This window comes from Pan paniscus, chromosome 21 (genome assembly GCF_029289425.2).
Source record: "Pan paniscus chromosome 21, NHGRI_mPanPan1-v2.0_pri, whole genome shotgun sequence".
Taxonomy (NCBI): Eukaryota; Metazoa; Chordata; class Mammalia; order Primates; family Hominidae; genus Pan; species Pan paniscus.
This window is the reverse complement of record NC_073270.2, coordinates 7,134,210-7,162,099: the sequence shown is the minus strand read 5'-3', so window position 1 is coordinate 7,162,099 and position 27,890 is coordinate 7,134,210. Positions and strand designations below refer to the sequence as shown.

At 39.1% G+C, this 27,890-nt stretch overlaps 1 pseudogene; it reads right to left on the bottom strand.

Annotated features, from left to right (window-relative positions):
• Positions 1-23,676: 23,676 nt before the first annotated feature.
• On the bottom strand, positions 23,677-25,968 carry LOC100980447 (heterogeneous nuclear ribonucleoprotein Q-like; annotated as a pseudogene).
• Positions 25,969-27,890: the final 1,922 nt, after the last annotated feature.

Sequence of the window (27,890 nt, the reverse complement as noted above, 5' to 3'; positions counted from 1 at the left end):
AGGTGGGAGAAGCTGTTGGTGTGACTGAAAGCATCCACCAACATTACAGGTGACCTCCAAAATAGACGGAGGGGTAAGGGCAGGGCTCAGCATATTGTTAGGTATTTAGGAGGTCACAGACAGATTGTCTAGCAAGATAATAATAGATAACGTCTTTCCAGGCACGATGGCTCATGTTTGTAATCCCAGCACCTTAGGAGGCCAAGGCAGGTGGATTGCTTGAGCCCAGGAGTTCAAGACCCTCCTGGGCAACATGATGAGACCCTGTCTCTACAAAAAATACAAAAATTAGCCACATGTGGTGGCGCATGCCTGTGGTACCAGCTACTCAGGAGGCTGGGAGGATCACCTGAGCCTGGGGAGGTCAAGGCTGCAGTGAGCCGTGATCACACCACTGCACTGCAGCCTGGATGACAGAGTGAGACCCTGTCTCAAAAAAATAAATAAATAATCAACAACTTCTGAGGTATCATGTTAATTTCACCCGTTAACACATTTTTAAGTGAGCTATAATATACACTAATTATACACATTAAGGAAAGCCCAGAGCTTACTAGGTGAGTTTCACCAGTTATCTTGTACCTATTAAAGTGTTGTTTCATGGCCACAGAGCCACGAAGAAACAGAGCCAGAATGATTAACTGATAATAGAAGCATCAAGACCACAACTATAATGCTATACATAACTACTCATTATTAGGAGAGTGGACAAAAAATTTGGTACAAGATCTGAGAATGCTGGGAACACAAGAAGCTTCCAAATTAGGAACTGATTCTGGGTAAATGTGGATGTCTCATGCCTGAAGAGAGGGAAGCCAAGTATAGTTTGATACTCATCTTTTGAGTCTTGGAACTGTTGGATTGGGTCTCTGGACCAACCACACCCTGGAATTTTCTGAGGACATTTTGATTTCTCCTTTTTTGCATTCCTAGGGATCCCAATCTCTTCCCACATTCAAGAAGGTGGCTGCCAAGAGACCTCAAGGGACTGTCTCGAAAGAAATACATATGAATGTGAACAGGATTTGTAGCCCCAGAGAAACCTCCACACACTTTTAAACTTATCTTGGGATAGATCAGACATTTCCTACCCGCAGATTGGAATCAGCCTGAACCTAAAGTATTTAATTTCCATATTTAAAGCAGTAGTTGCCATTGGTATATAATACAAACCATCCCGCGCAGCAGTGATTCAGGCATATACTGATTACTACTAAACTACCCAGAATTCGAGCTCAATTTCACAAGACAGAAATATGACTTTTTTTTTTCTTTTGGTCATAGAAGATCACCCAAGGAAGTAGCATGACAAAATGTTTCCTGATGCTGTTACAGGCGTATGGCTGAAACTCAACCTCACACACATCTGTACAGAAATTTACAGAGCAACCCACAAATATCTGAGCTTTCTGGCAAGATTAACACCCGAGCAGCAGCAAGCTTTCTGCCACTGATTATTTAAGACATCTCCTGCTTTGCTTTTATAACATCCTGAGCTGTTTATCAAATAGGTCATAACATGAGAAAGTATTCATGCCATCTTTAATCAAGAAAAAAATCTGCCTGGATGAGGAGAGAAGGAAAAACACTGTTGCAATACAGCAACAATCAAATTATGTCTATAATGGGCTTTAAATCTTTAGAAGAAAAGATCTACAGTTCAGCAGCACAAAGCAGTATTATTCCTGTTGTTATTAAAAAGTACCCTCCAATCCTTCACACATATGTAATACGTCTCATCCAAGGATCTAAGTCCATTATAAATAAACAAGAAGCTACAGTTTATAAAATCTGGCCAATGCCACAAAAGAGACACAACTTACTGGTTATAAGTAAGCCAACACTTTTAGAACAACTCACTAGCTAATGATATAAAGTCTGTTGGTCTCACCAAAGTTTGGGGAAATAACTGGTTCTTGGTATACAAAAGGTGTTCAATAAATGCTTATAAATACAAAGACTGATAGAGGATCCCATATAGGAACGTTCTAGAGATTCGTTAATTCATATGAGTTTTTTAAATAAATGTTTGTTATATATAAATGTTACCAGTAAGTATATAATCCCTTATGAATTCACTGTTATCCAGCAGGTGTGGAAATCTCAGTATCCAAGCAGAGAAATATTAATTACCGCCCTGCTGCCTGTAGCTTATCATCTTTGCACACCTCTGTAGAATTTAACTCCTTATAACTACATGTCTAAATCCCAGTGAAGAAGGAGCAAAGCTCTCAAAAACTGAGACAAGAACACCTAAAAAGCCACCATGTTTAAGTAGCATAAACACTGCAATTAGTTGTTAAATGTAACCCCTTTGTTCATTCAACAGATGTTCACTGACAATCATGTATTTATTCAAGCAAGAAACATTTGAATAATAATATATGCTGGACCTTATGTTTCATACTGGCTTAGAGAAGTGTAGAAGACTATAATACATCAAAGAATAATAAAAAGTACATTTAAACTAATTAATGCAATCCAGGGTGACTATCAACAGGACTTGTGGCCCTAGAGCAGGGTTTCTCAACCTTGACACTACTAAAATTTTGGGTCAGATAATTCTTTGTCGTGAGTAGATGTGCATTGTAGGGTGTTTACCTGCATCCCTGGTGTCTACCCACTAGATAACAGTAGCACTCAACTGCCCCAACCCATTGTGACAACCAAAAATATCTCCAAACCATTACCAAATGCCGCTTGGAGGGCAAAACTGTCCCCCAGTTGAGAATCTCAGAGATCTCAGATGCCCTAGAGATCTCAGAAAATAATTAACGTTCCTTCCCTTACATATTAACTGAACAGCACTCATTAAAACATTTAATTGTATCTTTAGCCAACACATCTCCATGTATTTTCATATCTGTGTATTCAAGTCAAAGAGTCTCCAAGGGCCACTTGTACAATGAGCCATCCTATTTCAACAAGTCAACTTTTTCATTTCTTTGTTATAAAGCTAGGCTCCAAAAATAAAATTTGTATCCAAAAAAACAAAACAGATCATTCACTGATCAGCTAAAAGACTGCATGTAAGATGACAGTGAATCTCTGTGATGTCATATGTCAAAGAATGACACAGAGATGTACAGTTACTTATCTGCATGCCAAAAAATTTACTTGTATATAAAGGAGATTGTCATTAGGCTGTCAATGAAGAAAGGTAAAAACAGGATTTATTTTAAGAAAAAAAAAGAAAGAAAGAAGAAAAGAAGCAGTGAGAACAATGAGCCTTATTTTCATTTTTGGAGGTAAATTAATTACCTGGCAGCTAGCACAGAGGTCTGTCTGGGCAGTCTGCCCTTGAACTGGCTGCCTAAGCTATCAAACAAAGCAATTTCAGTTGATGATGGATTCTCCAAGAAACGTTGATGGTTTAGTTGTAGAGATTGCATGAGAGGCTGCCCCTGAGACATATGTGCTGGATCCTTTATCAGTATCTCCAAGGTAGTTAAGCTGGGTCTCTGCCATTTCTCTATTCAGAGTAACTCTCATTGGAAGGCTAATTGGTGATATAACAACCTGATTTTTCACTCTATAAATGGATGGAAAGGAATTGCTATATAAAGCAAGCTTCAAATGTTCAAGAGCTAGAAATCTTAGGCCTGGAGATTTCTTTTCAGATGTCAGTTTCTCTGTGCTGCTGCTGCTTCTTTTTGAGACAGGGTCTCTCTCTGTCATCCAGGCTAGAGTACAGTGGCACTATCTCAGTTCATTGCAGCCTCAAATTCCTGGGCTCAAGCAATCCTCCTGCCTCAACCACTTGAATAGCTGGGACTACAGGCATACACCACCACATCCAGCTAATTTTTATTTTTATTTTTGTAGAGACAAGGTCTCGCTATGTTGCCCAGGCTGGTCTTGAACTTCTGAGCTCATGCAATCATCCCACCCAAGCCTCCCAAAGTGCTAGGATTACAGGTGTGAGCCACTTGCTTGTGGCCTGATTTCTCTACTCTTCTAAGTGACAGCTGAGCATGTACCAAGCTTTCCACACCTGTTCACCAAATTGTAGAATCAGCAAATCTCCATTTTCCCTGCTCTTCCTTCCAATCTTGCATTGTAAAGATGCTAGCCATTGAAAAGTGACATTGAAAAATGATAGGAAAGAGATCCTGGAAATGACGTTCAACCTTGTTGATGTTTCAGGAAAGGCTACTCCTCCTTTCTTGCTTCATGCTGAATTACTTTCATAAAGAAACACCCATCATTTGACATCCATATTATCAGTGAATACAGTTCCTGCGCGAGTGGTCAGTCAATAAGTGGTAGATATTGTTTAAAGGTTTATTATGATAGCTACTCCTTATTGAACACTAACTGTGTTCCAGGCATTGGTCTGAGCACTATGTATATTTTATTTCATTCACTCCTTACATCAACCTTAAATAATCATCAGGACTATTATCCCCCAATTCACAGATGAAGTACAGATCAGATATTTCTATTGTTGAAGTTTATATAAGTATTTTTAAAATTTCAGTGATCTCAGTATTTTTCTTTGGAAATCATTTCCCTTTTCTAGACTAACATTTTTTCTGTTGCCATGCATCTTCAGCGCCACCCAAGGCCTTTGAAGTCATCAGCTGTTCTTAAAATGTACTTCAAATTTTTTTAATTTCCCTGTTGAGTTGTGGAGCCCAGAGTTAGAATTAATTGATTCCATTTTTGAGTGTTTGTTCTAAGCCATGGCTATACTTCTGAGCATACTACCTGCTAGACACTGGAAGTCATTCAAAGATATGACTAAGATATGATTTTTGCATTTTGAGATCCTCCCAAAGAGAAACCGACAAATGCTCAACACAACAATGAGACATGAGCAAAATACTAAGGGAGCCAAAAGGAGAGAGTAACTAACTCTGCATGGGCCATGAAGGAAATGGCATTTAAACTGAGTTTTGAGAAGGAATGAGAGACAGCTTAGGGAAAGAGGAGAAAGTACTCTGGTCAAAGGAAATAGTCTTACACAAACGTTGTACCCTTTCACTCTTGCACTATATTATTTAGTCATGTTTGCAACATTTTCACAGAGAGCATGTGTCAAATACAGCAATAGGTGCTGGAGATGCAATGGTGAACACAGGAGACAAGGTTAGGGCCTTCATGGACCTCATATTTTAATAAGGGGCAGTGTGTCAGCTGATTTCCAGAGATGGCCACTGTCAATCCCTTCCCTTTCAGTATACACATGTCATTCCTTGTTCCTCCCATCAGAAGGTAGAGCTTATGTTTCCTCCCCTGAAATCTGGACAAAGTGACATTCCAGGATGCACAAACTCAGGCATCAAAAAGGGCTGGAAGTTCTCACTTCCTTTTTTATGAAGCTTTGAGCTGCCACAAGAGGTGAGCGGGCTCCCATTCTGGAATGACAGGCCCTATGGAAGAATACTAAGGTATCATATATCCAACTCCACACCACCTTCTGACTGCAACTGCATAAGACAGTCTACCCTACTGCTGCATAACAAACTATCCCAGAACATAGTGACTCAAAACAATAACATTATTTTGCTTATGAATCTTCAATTTGGGCAGAGCCTGGCATCTCCATGTGATACTGCTCATGGCATCAGCTGGAGTAAACTTGACTGAGGAATGAAGGATTCACATCCAAGCTGGCTCACTTATTTGGGTATCGAGTTGGTGCTGGCTATCAGCTGGAATCTCAGCCAGGTCTGAGGGTTCATCTGGCCTGGGTTTCTTCAAGACATGGTGTCTGGGTTCCAAATGCAAGTGTCCCAAAAGAGAGCCAGGGGAAGCAGCAGCATCTTTTATAAACTACTCTCAAATTCACATAGCATCTCTTCTGCCATACTCTATCAGTTCAGCCATTCACAATGGCCCACCCAGCTCAAGAGAAGGATTCAACCATTTGATCCAGGCATGGAAAGACTCTTGATGAGCATGTAGAATGGAGAATATTGTTGTAGACATTTTCATCCATGAAGTCTAAGCAAGGCTGGTAGAAGAACTGACCTCCTATTCCTCAGCCAACCCATAGAACCATGAGATATAAAATAAATGTTGTTTTGAGCCACGCAGTTTGGTGTTGTTTGTAAAAACAGCAAAAAGACCATTGGATAGCTAAGACACACATGTACAAATTATGCACGTATACATGTACGGGCAACAACAATCAAGTTCTAAAAAATACATTTGAATAGAAATTTAACAGAGTGATGAGAAAGAAAGGGATTGAGATCTATTCTAGATTGGACAAAGAAGATCTTTCTTACAATTTTCTATGGTTTGAAATTTTTACAAGGAGAACGGATTAATAGGCAGTTTCAAAAACAAGAATTATTTTAATGTAGACAGATGGAATTAGATTAATGTAAAAGCCCAGGAGTTCAAGCCCAGACTGGGCAACACAGCGAGACCCCACCTCTACTAAAAATTAAAAAATTAACCAGGCATGGTGGCATATGACTGTGGTCCCAGCTACTCAGGAGGCTGAGATGGGAGGATTGCTTGAGCCCAGGAGGCAAGGCTGCAGTAAGCCGTGATGGCACCACTGCACTCCAGACTGGGTGACAGAGCAAGACGAAGGAAGGAAGGAAGGAAGGAAAGAAAGGAGGGAGGGAAGGAGGGAGGAAGGGAGGAAGGAAGGAAGGAAAGAGAGAGAGGAAGGAAGGAAGGAAAGAGAGAGAGAGAGGAAGGGAGGAAGGAAGGAAGGAAAGGAGGGAGGGAGGAAGGAAGGAAGGAAAGAGAGAGAGGAAGGAAAGAAGGAAGGAAAGAGAGAGAGGGAGGAAGGAAGGAAGGAAAGAGAGAGAAGAAGGAAGGAAGGGAGGGAGGGAGGGGGAGAGAGAGAGAAAGAAAGAAAAGAAAAGAAGAAAAGAAAGAAGAAAGAGAGAGGAAGGAAGGAAGGAAGGAAGGAAGGAAGGAGGAACAAAATAGACTAACATAGAAAACAGAAGAGAAAAATCTCACCCTACAATAGACCTTGCATAGGAGTTTATATAGGTAAAATAACTTCTTCCCCAAACAGCCCCCAAAGAATCTCCAAGCTCTGAGTTAACAAGGCAGAGAACACAAACAGGGAAGGGAGCAAGCCTGCAGGAGCTTAAAAAACAGCCACCCCCATGTGGTCGGACACGCTCCCGAGGGGGGTTGCCATAAAGGTTATTATGCAAGGCAAAAATTGACTGGCGTCATCATTGACCTTAAAAATGTCTTCAATCACCGTAAGACTATAAAGATGCTGCCTCTTGAGACAGCTTTCTCTCCAGCATTGGAATGGATCTTAATTTTTCACTTGAGCACCAAATAAAGTTCTTGACTTGCATTGAGAGTGCACAATATACAGAAAATAACATATCTTTAAATGTTATAATCACATTCAGCCTGATGAGATGCTCAACTCTGAGTGACACATTGCAAATTCATAATACTCATTCTTGCTCTTTGCCAATGAGTAGACCGGAGGTTCATTGGTGTGCTACTTTTAGTTTTGTGCCCTCTCTTCTCTCCTTTTCTCTTATCCCTCCTTTCTCTCACTCTTTTTGTTGTTGTTGTTAAAAATATTGCCTTGTTCTGATTACAGGTTATAAATATTGATTAATGTTTGATGTTATATTTATATAAATGTTTGAAATTACTTTAACAATAGAAGAATAAAAATAAAATTTTTCTTCAGTATCTATTGCTGTGACTTAAAACAACAAGAATCATTTTCTCATTGCTCAGGATTTGGGGAATAACTGGGCACAACTAGGCATAAAGCCTCCACTTACACATTCAGCAACTGATGCTGACTTTCCACTGGTACCTCAGAAGAAGCTGTTACCCGGAACACCTAGACATGGCCTTTCCATGAAGCTTGGGCTTCCTGAAAGCATGGTGGCTGGGTTCCAATGGAAAGTATCTTAACAGAGAGAGGAAGAGAGAGAAAGAAAGAGAGAGAGAGAGAATGAGAGTGAGCATGCACCAGGCAGAAGAATATGTAATGCCTTTAGTGAACCCACTTTGGAAGCTATTCATATCACTTCTACCACATTCTCTGCTAGAAGTGAGTCATTAAGTTTGGCCCCTGTTCAAGAGGAAAGGATTCAGACTCCATCTCTCACTGGGAAATGTCAAAGAACTTACAGACAAGTTTTAAAATTATTTCAGATATATTATTTCCAAAAAATTACTAGCAGTTTAAAGACAGAGCACATACACAAAAAGTATAGTCAGGTCAAAAGTCAGAAAAAAATAAAACATTTCAAAGGTAGTAAACAAAAATAAGGTGGCAGTTTTAAAATTTCAAAAAACACAGTTAATATGAATGGCTTGTTTCTGGTGTTAAAAACACAGAGACTTACAAATTGTATTAAAATTAACAAAGCTAAAGAATACCTACTGTCTGATGTTTTTAGAGACACACCAAAGGTGTGAAACAAAATATGAAAAAGGATATGTAAAGCAAACTAAATGTCACATAAAAGAGAATCAATGGGAAAAACAACACTAGTGTAGAATAATATAAGCTAATAAAGTGCAGTGTATGCTAATAAAATTATCCAGAAGATACAACAGTCATAACTTTTTATGTAAGGGCGTAGTTTCGAAATATACAAAACAAAAATGTTGGAAAGTCAAAGAACAATTGGCAAACCACAGACAAAATGGGAGTCTTTCACTTCTCCATATTCAGAAATAGATCAAGCACACAATAAATAAATAACTGAATTTGCAAGCCTGAATTAATAGATACAAATACACATACTCTTCAAAAACCTATGAAACACCAGGTGTGGTGGTTCATGCCTGTAATCCCAGCACTTTGAGAGGCCAAGGTGGGTGGATCCCTTGAGGCCAGGAGTTCAGGATCAGCCTGGCCAACATGACAAAACCCCATCCCTACAAAAATAAAATAAAATGAAATTAGCCAGTCGTGCTGGCACACACCTGTAATCCCAGCTACTCCAGTGGCTGAGACATGAGAATCTCTTGAACCTGGGAGGCCGAGGTTGCAGTCAGCGGAGATCGCACCACTGCACTCCAGTCTAGGCGACAGTGCAAGACGGCCTCAAAATAATAATAATAAAATAAATAAATAAAAAAACCTATGAAACATTGCAAAATTGGTCTGGATGGCCCCAAGGAAATGTTCAGTTAAACCCAAAAACTAAAGATCACCCGTGTCATGTTATCTAAATGCAATTAAAAAAAAACCTGGAAATCAACAATAAAAAAAATCCAACTTGGAATTTTAGAACATGTATCTGTATTAATCTTAAGACAGATTAAAATTGAAACTACATATTATTTTAAATAAGTGAAAACACATAGAAATTCCTGTAGAATACTGTAAATCAATATTTGGAAAAATATTTATAGCCTCAAACTCGATTATGCATTAGAATCACCTCGGAGATCTTATTTTAGAATACAGGTATCCGAGATACAACCCCCAAGTTTCTGATTCAGAAATGCTGAGTTAGGACCTGAGAATTTGCATTTTGACCAAGTTTCCAGGTGACGTTGAGGCTGCTGGTCCTCGGGCCACAGTTTGAGAACCACCGTAGGGACTGCACTTTGAGAACCACGGTTTTATATTTCTACTTAAATGTCCTCTGTAGAGAAGGCCTTCTGTGACCACCTAACTCAGCACCTGGTGCATTTCATTCATTTTACATTTTAACATCTTATTACAAGTTGTTTAATTATTTACCATCATTTTTCCTCCAAGAGCATAAGAGATTATCATAATGATATGATGCTGATGATGATGAACCAGCAGTTTTTTAAATAAAGAGTAGATGCCAGATATAACACGGTAAATTGGTAAGAAACAAATGCCATGGATGACAATAAGTCAGTAGGTATTCCCAAGTCTATAGCCAGAATTTCCTGTTGATCCAGCGGTTCTTACATATGGCTGCATATTGGCACCACCTGGGGAGTTTTGATAACAACTGATGCCTGGGTTCCCACCCCAAAGATTATAATTTAATTGGTCTTGGGTGTGACCTTGGCATTGGGAGTTCTAAAAATTGCCAGGTGGTTCCTATGTGCAGCCAAGATGGAGAACCACTGACCTATAACAGGAAAATTGAGGTATAGATGACTATACATTTCCCCTACTCTTAAAGAACACAACAAAAGTTTGGATACCAATTTCTGCCTTCTCATAGATTCCATGGGAGTTGTGTCTGCTGAGGAAAAGCAGATACAGCTCCTTCAACCCCTTCCAATCAGTTTCCACTGAACAGACACTGCTTTATGGTACACTGCCTTCCCGTCCCCAACATATTTCATAGCAATTGTAACAACGGTATGGATTACAAGTGAGATGCTTTGAATGTTATTTCCATTTCCCCATATCTTGACATTTGAGATGTAACCACAGACTTTGCATCCCCTTGGACTGGTTGAGGGGGAGATTCTGATTAATGTCCTTTCAACTCCCATATGAAACACATGGCTTGTATTAGAGACAAGATGAATGAATTGATACATTGGGAACAGGCTTCACATTAGACGAACATGACTTACTAAAGCCAGGAATGTCACAATGATTAAATCTATCCATGTATGTGAATCAACATGTCTCCTTTGGAGAGAAGCTCTTTTAAATGGGCTGTGTTCACCAGCAAAGTGGGTCCAGCAGCAGGGCAAAAATCTTCCTCATCACTGAACAGAAATCATCACTGACATAACTGGGAATGTTAGAAACTTAATAGGCTGACAGTACAAAAATAAATTTACCTCGTTCTCTGCTCTGATCAATTGTATTTATTCTCTTTCAAATATTTAGTTCAAAAATAAAAAATTCATTGCCAAAATTTGTATTTTTATCTGTATTAAGGTTGCCAGGTGAAATACAGAACACCCAGTTATATTTGAATTTCAGGTAAGCCACAAATATATTTTTAGCATAAGTATGTCTCATGTAATATTTGGTACATACTTATACTAAAAAAAAGTATTCCTTGCTTATCTGAAATTTAAATTCAACTGAGTGTCCTGTATTTTTTATTTGCTAAATCTGGCAATGCTAACTACTGTGGACTTCCACATGTTACAGTCACATTCTTCAGTTTTAGAGAACTTTTTTTGGTGGGTGTTTGGTCAGAAGATATGGTCTTATCACTAAATCAATGTATTAAATTTCCCTGCTGGTAAAAAAGAATCTTTCTATAGACAGACAGTACCAACAAGTTAACCTCAATCTGACATGAATGAAAACCGTTTCTAAGTGGTTATCGTTTCTAAAACAGAAATCCATCTACAATAAATGTAATTATTTCACTAAAATTGTTTGCACGTGTTTCTTTTCTGCACCAGGCCTTGTTTCTGTACCATCTGAGTTGCCTTCATCTGTTACTTTGCAGACCTTTCTTTGCCTGTATCTTTGATTTAAATTTATCATGACACATTTTTCAACAATAGCAGGAAATCTCACTTATGACTTTAATTATAAAATGGTGTTATAAAATTATATCCACATTTTACTTTTGGCGGGCAGCAGTCCTCATTTAATAAGAATATCTCAAGTTGGCCTCTGCCGTTCTCTTTGGTTGATTTCAGTGCTTACTGTATGTAATTGATATAAAAACACAAGGTTTAGGAAGCAGTTATTGGAACTTGTTAAAAGAAGTAGCCACATTCATAAATACTTTCATTCTGCTGTGTAACTTGCCAAGAGAATTAATAACACACTTCAGGGAATATGGAAGAAATTCTGACTTTTTAAAGAAAAACCAATATATTCTGCTCACATGTTAATTGTTTGACTAGAATGTCTATATTTCTCTTCAAATTCTGTGTCTAATAAAGAAAAAGAAAGTGAACTGGACAAACATGCATGCATCTCTATAAATACCTGTTAGCACTTAAATAATGCTATTGTCCTTTATTTGTGAGAAAAAGTAGAAATATGTCAGTTCTCTAATAGGTATATTAGAAAAGACCACAATAAAAATCAGAAAAGAAAGCCATCATTGAAAACCTCACATTTAATGCTGTCTGAGATAATCTCAATAAATTCTAAAGTAGAAACTTTAAAACATAAAAACTAGTGATACTTTCTATTAATGTAGGCAAATTATCTCATTCCTCTGGCTTGACAGCAAATGTAGTTTATAACTTAAAAATGCTACTTTGTTTGCGTTTATCATTTACATACTACCAAAAATATATTTTGCTTAGTAAAGAACAAACAAGGCGGAAAGAAGAGCAAATTTAGTAAATTGTATTTCTAGTCCTAATAAGGAGGGAAAGAATATTCATAGCCCTCCACCATTTATTTTTAAAATAGATAGATTGTACTTTGACAATTGATATGAATAATGTATATGTTTAGGAGCCTAAGAAATATGTCTCAGAAAGGAGAAATATTTGTTTCTCACAATATCATGAATTAGATTGATCTAAACTACAAAGATTCCCCCAACATATGACCCCAAATTTTAAGTCATTCACTGTAACTTGAGCAATACAAGCAGGAAATAATAAAGTGCTAAATGATGTGTTACTAACTCTAAGAACAATGAACACCAGAAAGAGGAGAGAACAGTGTAACTTGGAATTCTGAGGCTTAAATAATATTTAGAGAAATTTAGATTAGATAAGACACCACACATGGAGACTGGCCATTGGGGATAATACATCACTGATGATTACCAAAATAGCAAAGAAGAAAAAGGTGAAACCTGATATGAAAACTGAAGTCGGTCATACACCGTACAGGCAGGGCATCTTCAGAGAAAGAACAATTTCAAGGAGAGGGGAATATAAACCAGAAAACTCAAAGGAATCGCATCAATTACTGACTTTCAGAAATGAACTTTAAAAAAAGACAATTTAGTCTTGGAACCACTAAAGAATATGTCAAAGGAGCTATTATCCCCTAAAAGACCCTCAGGATGCACTTGTTTTGCTTCTCTCTCACTAGTCCTGCTTTACAACCCCTTGAGAATCAGTGATCAGAAAGACCATCTGCAAGATTAATTTACAGCGGACTCCCGCACTTCAGTTAGTGCTAAGTAGCTTCCCTAATAAATTTTTTACTTACACTGATAATATTAGCTGCTGTGTTAAAAATTTAAATAATCAGTGTTTTGGCCTAGGGATGCATCAAGGAAGTTTATTTTTTCCCAAAATGTTGAGTGAAATAAAATAGAATTTTCTCATAAAAAAATTAAAATGTCAAGCCTGAGCAGTTCTAGAGTTACACTATTCAAGTGATACCAGAGTTCCAGGCTGATCAGATAGCCTAAAAATCCCAAGGGCATTAGGCAGAGGCAAAACAAAACTGTAGTGTAGGCTGCACACAACACATACACACACACGCAAACCATTTTTAAACCCTGATGAAAATAAATTCACATTCAAAAATTATACACCACATGAGGAAAAAAATCCACTATTAGAGAAAGCCAGCAGATACAACAAACTGGAATATGTATCATACCAAGAATTTGAGATAGTAAAATAATCTGAGAAAGATTAGGAAAAATATGTTTTTAATAAAGAGCTAAGAATAAAACATGGACACTATAACGAAAGAACAGAATATTCTCAGGAAAAAAAAATAGCTGAAAAGTTTGGAGAAAGAACTAGTCAAATTGAAATTAAATCTCAACAGATAGGTTAAAACACAGATTGGTTAAATCGAAAGAATTCATATTATAGAAATTAGAGAAGAAAGAATTATCCAGAGACAAATTTTTCTTTTAAATTAGACATGTGGAAACATGCAGCAGAATGAGAAGATCTAACTTACAAAAAACTGGAGGTTCCCCCAATCCCAAAAAAATACGGAGGTGATATTTGAGAAGATAATGGATAGGAATTTCTAAGAATCGAAAAATATAACTCCTCAGATTAAAGAAGCACAAAACCTGTAAGCATAAAACATAGAAATAAATTCACACCAAAAATGTTTTGTTTTAATCTTGCAAGCATAAAATATAACCAGGCACGGTGGCTCACACTCATAATCCCAATACTTTGGGAGGCCAAAGCAGGATGATCACATGAGCCCAGGAGTTTAAAACCAGTCTGGGCAACATAGAGAGACCCCATCTCTATGGCAAAAAAAAAATTAATTAACTGTTCGTGGTGGTGTGCACCTGTAGTCCTGACTTTTCAGGAGGCTGAGGTGGGAGGATCACTTGAGCCTGGGAAATTAAGGCTGCAGTGAGTCATGACAGTGCCACTGCACTACGGTCTAGGTAATAGAGTGAGACTCTGTCTCCAATAAATAAATAAAACAACAATAAAAATAAAACCATGCCTAGATATATTTTAACAAATCTGGAAAATAAAAAAAAGACAGTCTTACAGGAAAAAAAAATGGGGAGAAATTAACTACAAAGAACAATCAGAATACTTTTCCAAAGCAATAACAGGTATCAGAGAAAATGGAAAATATCTTCAATGTGTAGAAAGAGCTAGCTATGGCCTTAAAACTCTGTACCCAGCTAACCATGATTTCAAAATGAAAAGTGAAAAAAAAAATGTTTTTAGTTATCTAAAGAGAATATATTACACAGACTTTTACCGAAATAACTACTAAATCATGTTCTTCAGTAATAGATTAACTGAACCCAGAAGAAAAATGCTAAATGCAAGAAGCAATTGTGAGCAAATAAATGTTAAAAACACAGTTACAATAATAATAATCAATAATGACTCATTTGGGTATATAGACAAATGTATAGCTAAACATAAGACAAAAGAATCCTGAAAGATGGAAGAAGATGGCAATCGGCTGGACGCGGTGGCTCATGCCTGTAATCCCAGCACTTGGGGAGGCTGAGGCAGGCGGGTCACGAGGTCAGGAGATGGAGACCATCCTGGCTAATACGGCGAAACCCCATCTCTGCTACAAATACAAAAAATTAGCTGGGCATGGTGTCAGGCGCCTGTAATCCCAGCTACTCGGGAGGCTGAGTGAGGCAGGGGAATCGCTTGAACCCGGAAGATGCAGGTTGCAGTGAGCTAAGATTGTGCCACTGCACCACTGCACTCCAGCCTGGGTGACAATAGAGAGAGACTCTGTCTCAAAAAAAAAAGAAAAAAAAAGAAAAAGATGGCAATCAAGAATTGGTAATCAGATTTAATGATTCTAAGGAGCTTGTTTTGATCAGGATAAGGGTAGGGGCGTTGGTTAAGTTTAAATTTGGTTGAATAAAGTATGTAAATTTTTTTAATTTTCTTTATTTTTCCACAAGTTAATGAGGTACAGGTGGTATTTGGTTACATGAGTAAGTTCTTTGGTGGTGATACGTGAGATTTTGATGCACCCATCACCCGAGCAGTATACACTGCACTGTATTTGTAGTCTTTTATTCTTTGTACCCCCTCCCACTCTTCCCCCAAAGTCCCTAAAGTCCATTGTATCATTCTTATGCCTCTGCATTCTCAAAGCTTAGCTCCCACATATCAGTGATAACATACGATGTTTGGTTTTCCATTCCCAAATATATATATATATCACAGTTTCTTTATCCACTTGTTGATTGATGGGCATTTGGGTTGGTTCCACAATTTTGCTATTGTGAATTGTGTTGCTATAAACGTGTGTGTAAGTATCTTTTTCGAATAATGACTTATTTTCCTCTGGGTAGATACCCAGTAGTGGGATTGCTGGATCAAATGGTAGTTCTACTTTTAGTTCTTTGAGGTATCTCCACACTGTTTTCCATAGGGGCTATACTAGTTTACATTCCCACCAGCAGTGTAGAAGTGTTCCCTGTTCACCGCATCCATGCCAACATCTGTTTTTTTAATTTTTTTCATTATGGCCATTCTTCAGGAGTAAGGTGGTAACGCATTGTGGTTTTGATTTACATTTCTCTGATTATTAGTGGTGTTGAGCATTTTTTCATATGTTTGTTGGCCATTTGCGTATCTTCTTTTGAGAATTGTCTATTCATGTCCTTAGCCAACTTTTTAATGGAATGGTTTGTTTTTTCTTACTGATTTAACATTTAAGTATAACCCCTAAAACCATGGAAATAGAAGCTATGATTTCTAAACTAATAGAGAGGAGAAAACAGGGAATATAAAAAACTCAATAAAATAGACACCAGAAAAAGAGAGAAAAGTAGGAAAAATACAAGGTATATAAAAAATATGAAGTAATGTAATGTAAATAAATTCAAGTATAACCATACTCTCAATAAATGTAAATGAGTTAAACTCACTGATTAAAAAAACAAAGATTCTAAGATTGAATTTTTAATCAGATTTTTATCCAGCTCTATGATATTTGTGGTAGATGTGATGACATAGATGAAATAGAAATTATGAAAGAAAGGGATGAAAAGATAAATCAGGACTTCCAGTTAAACATAGAAACTCAATCCAATTATTTATCCTTACTTCCCCCTAAAGCCCCAAAAAGGAATAAACATACAAACACAAAGTAATAGAAGAAGAAAGGAGAAATGTTAAGAAAGTTTTGGAAGAAGGAACACAGATGGATGAGTGGTAACTGGCTCAACAGAGCAGAAAAAGCTGAAAACTAGCAGCCAGTCTGTGGGGTTAAGAAGGCAATATGAAGTGTCTGACTCACATAGGAGAAACCCAGAAATACCTGAAATGGAGGCATCAAGTACCTATGGAAGCCCAATGATGAAAAGCATTGAAAAACAACAATTTGTCTTAAATTCTAAGAAACTTGTTCCCTGTTACACAGAGCCTCTCAAGCCTAACAAAAGATGGATCTACTCCCAGGAAGGGCCATTTCAGATAGGCTCATAGCTACGAGAAGCAGCACAGTGAAGAGCAGGGATGAGGAGCCAAAGTGAAAACAGAGAAATAATCTCATGATAAGATTACAAATGCCCTTCTTGTCTTGGCACTGAGAACATTTGACTGCCAGGCCTAACCCGCAGGCAGAGGATTAAATGTTCCACCCTAGGGAAACTGAACAGTCCAAAAGAAAACATACCAACACTTAGATTTGGGTGCCAAAGACCTTAGTAATAGGGTACCTACCAAATAATCTACAGTAAGAATCATTCTTTTGAGAAGTGTCTGTTCATATCCTTTGCCCACTTTTTGATGAGGTTGTTTTTTTCTTGTAAATTTGTTTGAGTTCATTGTAGATTCTGGATATTAGCCCTTTGTCAGATGAGTAGGTTGCAAAAATTTTCTCCGATTCTGCATTTATGCAGCCAAAAAACACATGAAAAAATGCTCATCATCACTGACCATCAGAGAAATGCAAATCAAAACCACAATGAGATACCATCTCACACCAGTTAGAACGGCAATCATTAAAAAGTCAGGAAACGACAGGTGCTGGAGAGGATGTGGAGAAATAGGAACACTTTTACATTGTTGGTGGGACTGTAAACTAGTTCAACCATTGTGGAAGTCAGTGTGGCGATTCCTCAGGGATCTAGAACTAGAAATACCATTTGACCCAGCCATCCCATTACTGGGTATATACCCAAAGGATTATAAATCATGCTGCTATAAAGACACATGCACACATATGTTTATTGCGGCACTATTCACAATAGCAAAGACTTGGAACCAACCCAAATGCCCAACAATGATAGACTGGATTAAGAAAATATGGCACACATACACCATGGAATACTATGCAGCCATAAAAAATGATGAGTTCATGTCCTTTGTAGGGACATGGATGAAACTGGAAACCATCATTCTCAGCAAACTATCGCAAGGACAAAAAACCAAACACCGCATGTTCTCACTCATAGGTGGGAATTGAACAATGAGAACACATGGACACAGGAAGGGGAACATCACACACTGGGGACTGTTGTGGGGTGGGGGGAGGGGGGAGGGATAGCATTGGGAGATATACCTAATGCTAAATGACGAGTTAATGGGTGCAGCACACCAACATGGCACATGTATACATATGTAACAAACCTGCACGTTGTGCACATGTACCCCAAAACTTAAAGTATAATAATAATGAAATTTTCAAAGAAATCATTCTTAATTGGAATAGATTGATGCATTACTTTAACAGGGGGAAAAGAAAGGATTTCTGCTATCATTGCTTCAATTCAACATTGGTCTAGATTTCTGAGTTGTATAATAAATTAAGATGACAAAAGAAATAAAAGATATAAGAAGTAAAATCATATCACATGATTGCCTAAACATAAAACACACGAAAATATCCAAACTATTAAAAGCTTTTAAGTTCAGCAAAGTTGCTGGACAAAGGTAAATATGCAGAAATTAAAAGTCCCTTTAAACATCAGAAAAAAAAATCCTTAGAACATTTAATCAGGGAAAAAATACAAAGCACAGTAGCAACAAAAAGCATCTAAATATTTAGAAATAAAAAAGTTGAATAAAAGACATGAAAGTCCTTAATGAGGAAAACTAACAAATGTAATCAAAAGCTGGAGACAGTGACCTAAATTAAACGGATTACCTTGGATGGGAAGACAATATCAAAAAGAAGTCAGTTCTCCTCCAAATTAGTATATAATCCCAAACAAAATTGCTAACAGTGTTTTTCTTCCTTTTTTTTTTTTCAGGCCACATTCACTGCTTTATTCATAATCACTAAACTTTGGAAGCAACCAAGATGATCTTCAACAAGGGAATGAATAAAGAAATGGTGGCACACCCATAAACAACTCAGTGATAAAAGGGAAGACACCATTGAACCTGCAGTAATATAAATGAAGCTTAGCTGCATTTTGCTAAGTGAAAGAAGCCAGACCCAAAAACTACCCACTGCATGGTTCCAATTCATAGGCCATCCTGAAAGAGGCCAAACCATAGGGACTAAGAAAACATCAGTGGTTTCCAGGGGCTGACAGAGTGGAGAGAGTTTGACAACAAAGGAGACACACTGGTGACCTTGAGGATGAAGAAGCTGCTACCTGAGGTGCTGAAGTAGTGGATAGGAGCCACAGCACATTGGTTCAGACCATGGAACTGCACATCCCAAAGACTGAACTTTCATGCGTGCAAACTGGACCTGACCACCACTTATCAGAACAAGAAATAATGCCTTCCTCCTGGAGTTGCCCCAAACCCCACAAGTTTGACACATGCTACTTGAGCACTGTGAGGTAGTGTGTGCCTTCAGAGCCCACCTTGCTGCCTTTCATCTCTACATGCTAAGTCTCAGTACACCTTGAAATGAAACTCTACCTCACTGTCCAGCACCACCCTCTGGATGGCTGGCAGTCTCCATCAGGTACAGCATGTACATCTGCTGGATGCTATAAAACTTGTTCTCCACCGTGCAGGTGGAATGGTCACTGTCCAAGGGAACCACACTCTCCGTGACCAGGCTCCACTGCTGGTGTCACAGCTTGATGCCCAATGTGATGCTTTCCATGGAACTCCTCAAAGCTCCTCAACCAGGAGACCGGGGAGTAGAGTTGCCAGTGGCCAGGCAGTGAATGCAAAAAAGCTGGGTGGCCGGTACAGCCAGCAGCTTCTTGGCCATCCACTGAGGCCAAGTCCAGGAGTCCAGTAAGGGGTCTCTAGGAAGCTGAGGCTCCATGTAGCCCCTTGGTGTGTGTGTCTGTCTGTGTGTGTGTGTGTCTGTCTGTCTCTCTCTCTGCCTGACTCTTCATTCCAGCCTCATATGACCTGATGATAAAGGGCTTCCCAAGGTGCCCTCCCTGCTCAGGGCTTGTCAATCTTTCAATTTATTTCCTATTGTGATGTTATATTGAATTTGTACCTTCCCTCTGAAGAACTAGGGGCTACTCAGGCCTGGTTTTCCCTGGGATACCGAGGAGAATATAAGGGCAGGCTCCCAGGCCAGAGCAATGGTTAGGTAGGCATAAACTGGACACAGGTCAGCAAAAGCTATAGGCATCAGTCAGTATAAACAAGTTTCCCACGTGAAGGACGCCCTGGTCACAGTCCAGACAACTAGGAATTACGCCATCCACCAGGTAAAAGAAGTATCTGACGCAAAGCACGTGTGGACACCCATGCCCAGTGGCTGCTTGCCACTCTGATACTGGAGCCCCAATTTAGCTGGGGCCTCTCAAAACAAAGGGCCCATGCTACCTGACATACAGGGCCATTTCTATGTTGGCCTCTCTCAGAACCACTCTCTCTCTCTCTCTCTCTCTCTCTCTCTCACACACACACACACACACACACACACACACACACACTCTCTCTCTCTCTCTCTCCCCTTCCCTCCCTCCCTCTCACTCTCTCTCTCTATATACATAATTCTGGCTTCCATCCAAGTCACTAAAGAGACATGTTCCTCCCAGTTCTGGCCCAGGGTCTTCTGCAGGGCCTCTCTCTGGTTGGCCTTGTGAACAGTCCTGTATGAGTCCTACAAGCTTGTCAACAACTGTAAACATTGGTGTCAGCTCTTCTTTAAATGGACAACCTTGAAGTCCACTTTCTTCATAAGTGTCTGTATCCAGTGATAAAATTAATTTCCCGTTCAGGAAGGCAACAGTATTATTTTCATCAATATTTGTATCATATGTTAGTGCAGAGCACAAACCCAGTATTTGTGATAGTACATCTCCTTGAGACACTGTGGCATCACTTGTGACCAAAGTTGGATATCTGGCTGACCAGCAAGTGGCCAGAAGCCTCTTACAGCCTGCACAAAGTTGCCATGTGCATGCCAGCCCTCTGTAAGCTCTTCTAACAGTGTTTTTCAAGGTATTTGGCAAGATGAATGTAAAATTTCTTCAGGAGGATCAAAAGACAAGAGTAGCCTAGACAATTTGAAGAAAAAGAAAGGGACTTATCATTAAAGTTTCTAAGAGTTATTAAACAACTGGAATAATTTAAAACATCTGTATTAGCATAGAGATAGAAAAACATCTAGTTTTCAATTAACCTCACTTTTAAGCGTCCCACTTTCATCCACCATCTCCTATCTTTCCAGCTCACCTCTGTAGTACCCTCAACTAGAACAATCCATGAAACCTGCTGAGCCCTTGAACCTGTTGATTTTCCAACATTTTCACCACCTTTGCACTTTTTTCTTCTCTTTTTCACCACCTTCCACCCTCAAGTCCTTTGTTCCACTTGCTCCCCTTCCTTTTCTTATTAATAAATTTATTTAGCAGATGTGGAGACAAAATTGGTTCCATCACGGGTGCTAATCCACCACGTTGACTTCTGATTAGCCCCAGTCCTGTGAATGTCTCCTGATTCCCACTTTATTTACTGTCCTTAGTATAAGAACATGTCATCTTGATGTTAGCACACAAATTATAGACTATGACGCACACAGTATTCTTGTCTGTTCTAGGGGTTGCCTTTAATTGCCTTGCTAGAGCATGTACACCTTTTTCTCATAGTACATAAGTCTTAGGTCTGGGAGTAACAGATGTGGAGATCTACCTGTGTTGCAGTGGCCCAAGACCATGCTTCTGTCTGTGAGTTCCCCCAATAAATCAACTTTTACTGATAAACTGGACTTGTCTGCCTTGTTCTATGGTTTCTTGGCGCCTTCAGCATTTGTAGATCACTTTGACTGTACAGCCCTTTCACAGAACAGCAGAACCTCATCCCTTGTTAAATCTAATTTTTTACTTTCTGTAAACCTATACTTGGGCTGCTCAACATGGAGAGCAAAAAATACGCAACCATGCTGATTTTTTTTTTTTTTTTTTTTTTTGAGACAGAGTCTCGTTCCGTCTTCTTCCAGGCTGGAGTGCAGTGGTGCAATCTTGGCTCACTACAACCTCCACCTCCCAGGTGCAAGCGATTCTCCTGCCTCAGCCACCTGAGTAGCTGGGATTACAGGCAAGTGTCACCACGGCTGGCTAATTTTTGTATTTTTAGTAGAGATGGGGTTTCACCATGTTGGCCAGGATGGTCTTGAACTCCTGATCCCAGATGATCCACCTGCCTCACCCTCCCAAAGTGCTGGGATTACAGGCACGAGCCTCCGCGCCTGGCCTGACTGATCTCTTTTTAAGTGGATCATTCGTGTGCCAGGGATCATACAATTCTCTTACTCATTCACAGGCTCACTTGGCCAGATGACTATTTCTTATATTTTCTTTTTTGTTCAAACTACAGCTCTTCCTCCTCCATCTTCATTTGGCAAATGGCACACTTCCTGGTGTTCTGAGAACACTGAGGAATTAAAGAGTCAGATTCTTTTTCTTTTTTTTAGTTATCTACGTAGGCACAACAGTTTAACACAAATTGACATCTCAACAACAACTATGCAGATTAGAAGACATTAGTGTAATATCATCAAATACTAAGAGAAAAAAATTGTCAACCTGTCCTATACATGGCTAAATAATCAAAACTGAGGGTAAAATTAAGACTCTTCAGAAAACCAAAACTGACATAAATTACAGCTTATATGCATTTACTAAAGGAATGTACTCCAGGAAAAAAGGAAAATGATCCATAAATAGAAGTCCATGATGTAGGAATGAATGGTGAGCAAACAAACTGTAAATATATAACCTCTACAAATAAGAAGTACATAAAATAACCATAATAGTGCTTAAACTAAGGATTAGAATAAAGTACTGGAAAACAATAAAATTTACAATGGTCGTATGATTAAAGTGTTCTAAGATCTTGAATTCCATGGAGGAGGATAGAAATATTAACTTTAGACATGCATTAGTATTTGAATAATAACCATTAAAGAAAAAGAGTATAAAACTTTCGAAGGGTAGACAGAAAACGTAACAAAGCTTACTAATCAAATAGAGGGCAAGAAAGCAAAAACAAAGCAACATAGAAAATTGAGTTCAAATTTAAAATACAAAATTAGAGACATACAAAATATACTTGAAATAAATTAAGTATATCAGTTGCCATAATTATGTTATTGGACTAAATTAGCCAGTTTAAAGAGAAGACTTCTTAGGTCAGATCCACCTATCTGCTGTTAACCAAAGATATATGTCAGATAAAAGGAAACAAATATTGAGTTCAGTGACATAAACAGCTCATTCCAAGTAACTATGAATCAAAAGAAAGCTGGTATAACAATATTAACATCAGATGGCACCAGCTTTGCTTTTTTTAAAGGCACTTTTTTTTTTTAAAATTCAGGGGGTATAAGTGCAGGTTTGTTATATGGATATATCGCATGATGCTGAAGTTTGGGCTTCAGTCAAACCCATCATCCAGACAATGAACATAGTAAACAATATGTAGCTTTTCAAACCCTGCCTCCCTCTTCTCTTCCTCTCCTTTTAAAGTCACAAGTGTCTATTATTCCCATTTTTATGTTCATGAGTATCCAATGTTTAGCTCCCACTTATAAGTGAGAACATATATTATTTGGCTCTCCGTTTCTGTATTTGTACAGCACAATGGCTTCCAGCTGCATCCATGTTGCTGCGAAAGACGTGATTTAGGTTTTTTTTTTATGGCTACATAGTATTATATGGTATATATGTACTACATTTTGTTTTTCCAATCTATCATTGATGGGCACTTAGGTTAATTCCATGTCTTTGCTATGGTGAATAGTGCTGCAATAAACATGCAAGTTCAAGTGACTTTTTGGTAGAATAATATATTTTCCTTTGAGTATATACCCAAGTAATGGGTTTGCTGGGTCAAATTGTAATTCTATTTTTAGCTCTTTGAGAAATCCCCAAACTGCTTTCCACAGAGGCTGAACTAATTTACAATCCCACCAACAGTGTATGAGTGGTCCTTTTTCTCTGCAACCTCACCAACATCTGTTATTTTGTGACTTTTTAATAACAGCCATTCTAACTAGTGTGAGATGGTTATCTCATTGTGGTTTTGATTTGCATTTCTCTGATGATTAGTGAGGTTGAATTTTTATGTTAATTGGCTTATATATCTTCTTTTGAGAAGTGTCTCTTCATGTCTTTTGCCTACTTTCTAATGCAGTTTTTTTTTCTTGTCGCTTTATTTAAGTTACTTATAAATTCTGGGTAATAGTCTTTTGTCAGATGCATAGTTTGCAAATTTTTCTGCCATTCTGCAGGTTTTCTGCTTATTCTGTTGATAATTTCTTCTGCTGTGCAGAAGCTCTTAATTTGGTCCCACTTACCAATTTTTTTTTAAAGAACTTTATTCTTTATTAAGGTACCATGCTAGGAGTTATGAAGGATTTCTGTTGGAACACATTTTGAAAATAGAGTAGCTTTAGTTTAATAACTTGCACTGCAGAGAAAATTGTTAAAGAAATTCATATCAAAGTCCAAGTATTAGTTCAATGTCCCGTATTTGATTCCATGATCTTCACAGGAAGGTCTTCTGCAATAGAATACGCTCCTATACAGCCGAGATATTTAAGGTTGCTTGATTTCCTTACCATTACTCCATTGCAAGCTTCTGGTGTAATCCCACATAGCAAGTCAGTCTTCACTGTAACAGGTCAGGACCGGCCTCGACCCCTTTTCCCTGCCCGCGGCCTCTTTGTTGTTGGGCACCTCCTCTCGCACCTCGAACGCCTCTTGCTGATCCAGGACCTCCTCTCTGTGAATAACCGGCTCTACCACGGGGAGGAGCAGCACCCCTTGCTCCTCTACCACCCCTTCTCTAGCTCCAACTTGAAAATCTTCATAACCATAGTATGGATCTTCATATCCACCACGATAGTTATGGTAATCATAGCCATAATAATCATAATAATCTTCATATCCATAATAATCTGGAGGATATCCATAACCACCTCTACCTCCACGCCCTCCATCTCTTGTTGGAGGGGGCATATAAGGTGGACCATAATAGTAGTAATTGTCATACATTTGATTTTTTGCTGCTTGCCTCTGAGCTTTTTTCTTTCCTTTTCTGATTTGGTGGCTTGGCAAAAACAATTTCAATATTTTCTCCCTCCAAGTCTTTACCATTCATTTCTTCCATAGCCTTGACAGCACCATCTCACTCATCAAAATGAATGAATGGATAATCTTTTAACTTCTTCACTCATTCCAGTTTCCCAAACTGACTAAATGCCTTTTCTAAAATCTCTTCCGTTACAGTATTGGCAAGGTTGCGTACAAACAGCACTTTTACCTTTGCCATAACCTCAGGATCAGGATCTTCCATAGGATCAGCCCATTCAACAGTTCCAACATTCCCCCAGACCTTGACTTTACCACTCATTAACCTACGCCTTGCCTGGGCAGCTGTTTTGTGATCTTCATATTCAAGAAAGCAAAAGTCTGTTTTTTTTCTTGTCATCCGGTTGGTGGTATAAAATGACGTCTGTAAGACCCTCTGTTACTTTTGCTAAATTCTTCAAGAATCTGTTCCTTGGTTTTAACTCTTAGGAATAGAGCCCACAAAAAGCCTATTGTTGGCAACTGAGATGCAGACACCATTGTGTTTTCCAGAACGAATTTCATGATTATTATACAGTTTTAACAGCCTCCCGAGCTGCTTCTTTTGTACAAAAAGTGACAAACACATAACCTCTATTGAGACCAGTGAGTGGATCCATCATTAGACGAAGATCCCATATAGGACCAGCTTTCTCAAATAATGGAACAAGTTCATCCTCAAATAGATCTCTTGGGATCTTTCCCACAAATATCTCAGTGCCAACAGAAGGCTGCTGACCTGAATAAACGGAATCTGGAGGTGGTCCTCCATATTTCCTCGGTCCAGTGGTCACATCAAGTGTGTAGCCTGCTCTTTCCAAGAGTGCCTTAATTTTTGCCTCATCTGGTCCTTTACTAGAATCTGCTACTTTGGTCCCTTGTTTTTCTCTCTGCCTGTAAGGTTTCATGACTCCACATAAAAAGGCACTTTTGTTCTGAACACGAGAGAGATCACTGTCTTTAACTGTTGAAGAACTGCCAATGCACCGTCTTCATTGAATTCTTTTAAAGCTTCAATAGCTCTTTCATCTAAATGACTATGTGCAACTAGCCCTGCAACGTAAATTTCATCTAGTTTTTCAGCAACTTTCTGTGATAAACCAGCATCAAGCAATGTCTGAAAATTTTCTGAATGGATAACTGCAGAAGTAGTATCCATGAGCTCTTCAGTATCATTTCCATTAACATGTTCTGTAGCCATGTTTCCAAAGATCTCCCCGTTGGACTGAGGGGGAGGAATCCTGTCCGGTGGTACCAGGTTGCAAGAAAGGCGTGCTCGCTGCTCCCTGTGTCTGGCACGAGTGGAGCTGTTGTAAAATGGCGGCCGAAGCTCACGCTGCTGACAGCAAACCCGATCCAGTTCCACTCGTCTCCGAGCGCGCTCCCGGTGCTTGCGCGCGCCCCTGCGTGATCCCCCCCCCTTTCCTTTCCCTTCCCTCCCCTCCCTCGCGTCCGCTTCACTCACTCACTCCCTCAGCCCCTAACCTCCTCCAGCTCCTCCTTCTAACCTCCTCCAGCTCCTCCCTCTCCCTCTCCCCCTACCACCACCCCCACCACCCCCACCACCACCACCACCCTCTGCCTTCTCTCGGCCTTTCTTATTCCCGCCCCCCCACCTTTACCCCACTGCTCCCACTCCGCTCTGCGGTAGCTCAGGCACGAGCAGCCGCCTTTCCCCTTCTGGCTCGCTTGCTCGCACTCTCGACCCAGTACCCCAGTCCCTGCTGAGTCAGCTCCTCTCTCTCTCTCCCGCGCTGACGTGACGACGTAGCCTAGGCCTCAGGATGCGCACCCGCGGGCTCCGCCCCCACGCCGCGCTGCCTTCCTCGCTCCTCACCCATTGGGTTGGGGGTGGGGGAGGCACAAGACCCCGCCCTTCCGCTCCGGCAGCGGCTGCGGAGGGATCAATTTTTGTTTTTGTTGTGATTGCTCGTGAAGACTTGGTCATAAATTCTTTGCCTAGGCCAATGTCTAGAAGAGTATCTCGTAGGCTTTCGTCTAGGATTTTTATAGTTTTAAGTCTTACATGTAAGTCTTTAATCCATCTTGAGTTCATTTTTATATCTGGTAAGAGGTAGGGATCCAGTTTCATTCTTCTGCATATGGCCAGCCAGCTATCTCAGCACCATTTATTGAATAGGGAGTCCTCTTTTCCCTATTTTTCAATTTTGTCAACTTTGTCAAAGGTCAGTTGGTTGTAGGTCTGTAGCTTTATTTCTGGGTTCTCTCTTCTGTTCCATTGGTCTATGTGTCTGTTTTGTACCAGTACCATTCTGTTTTGGTTACTGTAGCCTTGTAGTATAGTTTGAAGTCAGCTGAGGTGATGCTTCCAGCTTTATTCTTTTTGCTAAGGATTTCTTTGGCTATTTGGGCTCTTTTTTGGTTCCATATGAATTTTAGAATAGTTTTTCCAAATTCTGTGAAAAATAATATTGGTAATTTCATTAAAATAGCATTAAATATGTAGAATTGCTTTAGGCAATATGGCCATTTTAACAATGTCAATCTTCCAATCCATAAGCATGAAATGTTTTTCCATTTGTTTCTATCATCTGTGATTTCCTTCAGCAATGTTTTATAGTTCTCCTTGTAGAAATTTTTACCTCCTTGGCTAGATGCATTCCTAGAAATTTTATTCTTTTAGTGGTTATCCTAAATGGGACTGAGCTCTTGATTTGGTTCTTAGCGTGAGCATTATTGGTGTATAGAAATGCTACTGATTTTTGTATGTTGATTTTGTATCCTGATACTTTCCTGAAGTTGTTTATCAGGTCTAGGAGTCTTTTGGCAGAATCTTTAGAGTATTCTAGGTATAGAATTATATCATCAGGTAAGAGACATAATTTGACTTCTGCTTCTCCTATTTGGATGCCTTTTATTTCTATCTCTTATCTGGTCGCTCTGGTTAGGACTTCCAGTACTGTGCTGAATAGAAGCAGTGAGAATGGACATCCTTATCTTGTTTCTGTTCTTAGGGGAAATGCTTCCAGCTTTTGCCTGTTCAGTATAATATTGGCTGTGGGCTTGTCACAGATGGCTCTTATTATTCTGAGGTATGTTACTTCAATTCCTAGTTTGTTAAGGATTTTTATCATAAAGGGATGTTGGATTTTATCTAATGCTTGTTCTGTATCTATTGAGATGATCATATAGTTTTCGGTTTTAATT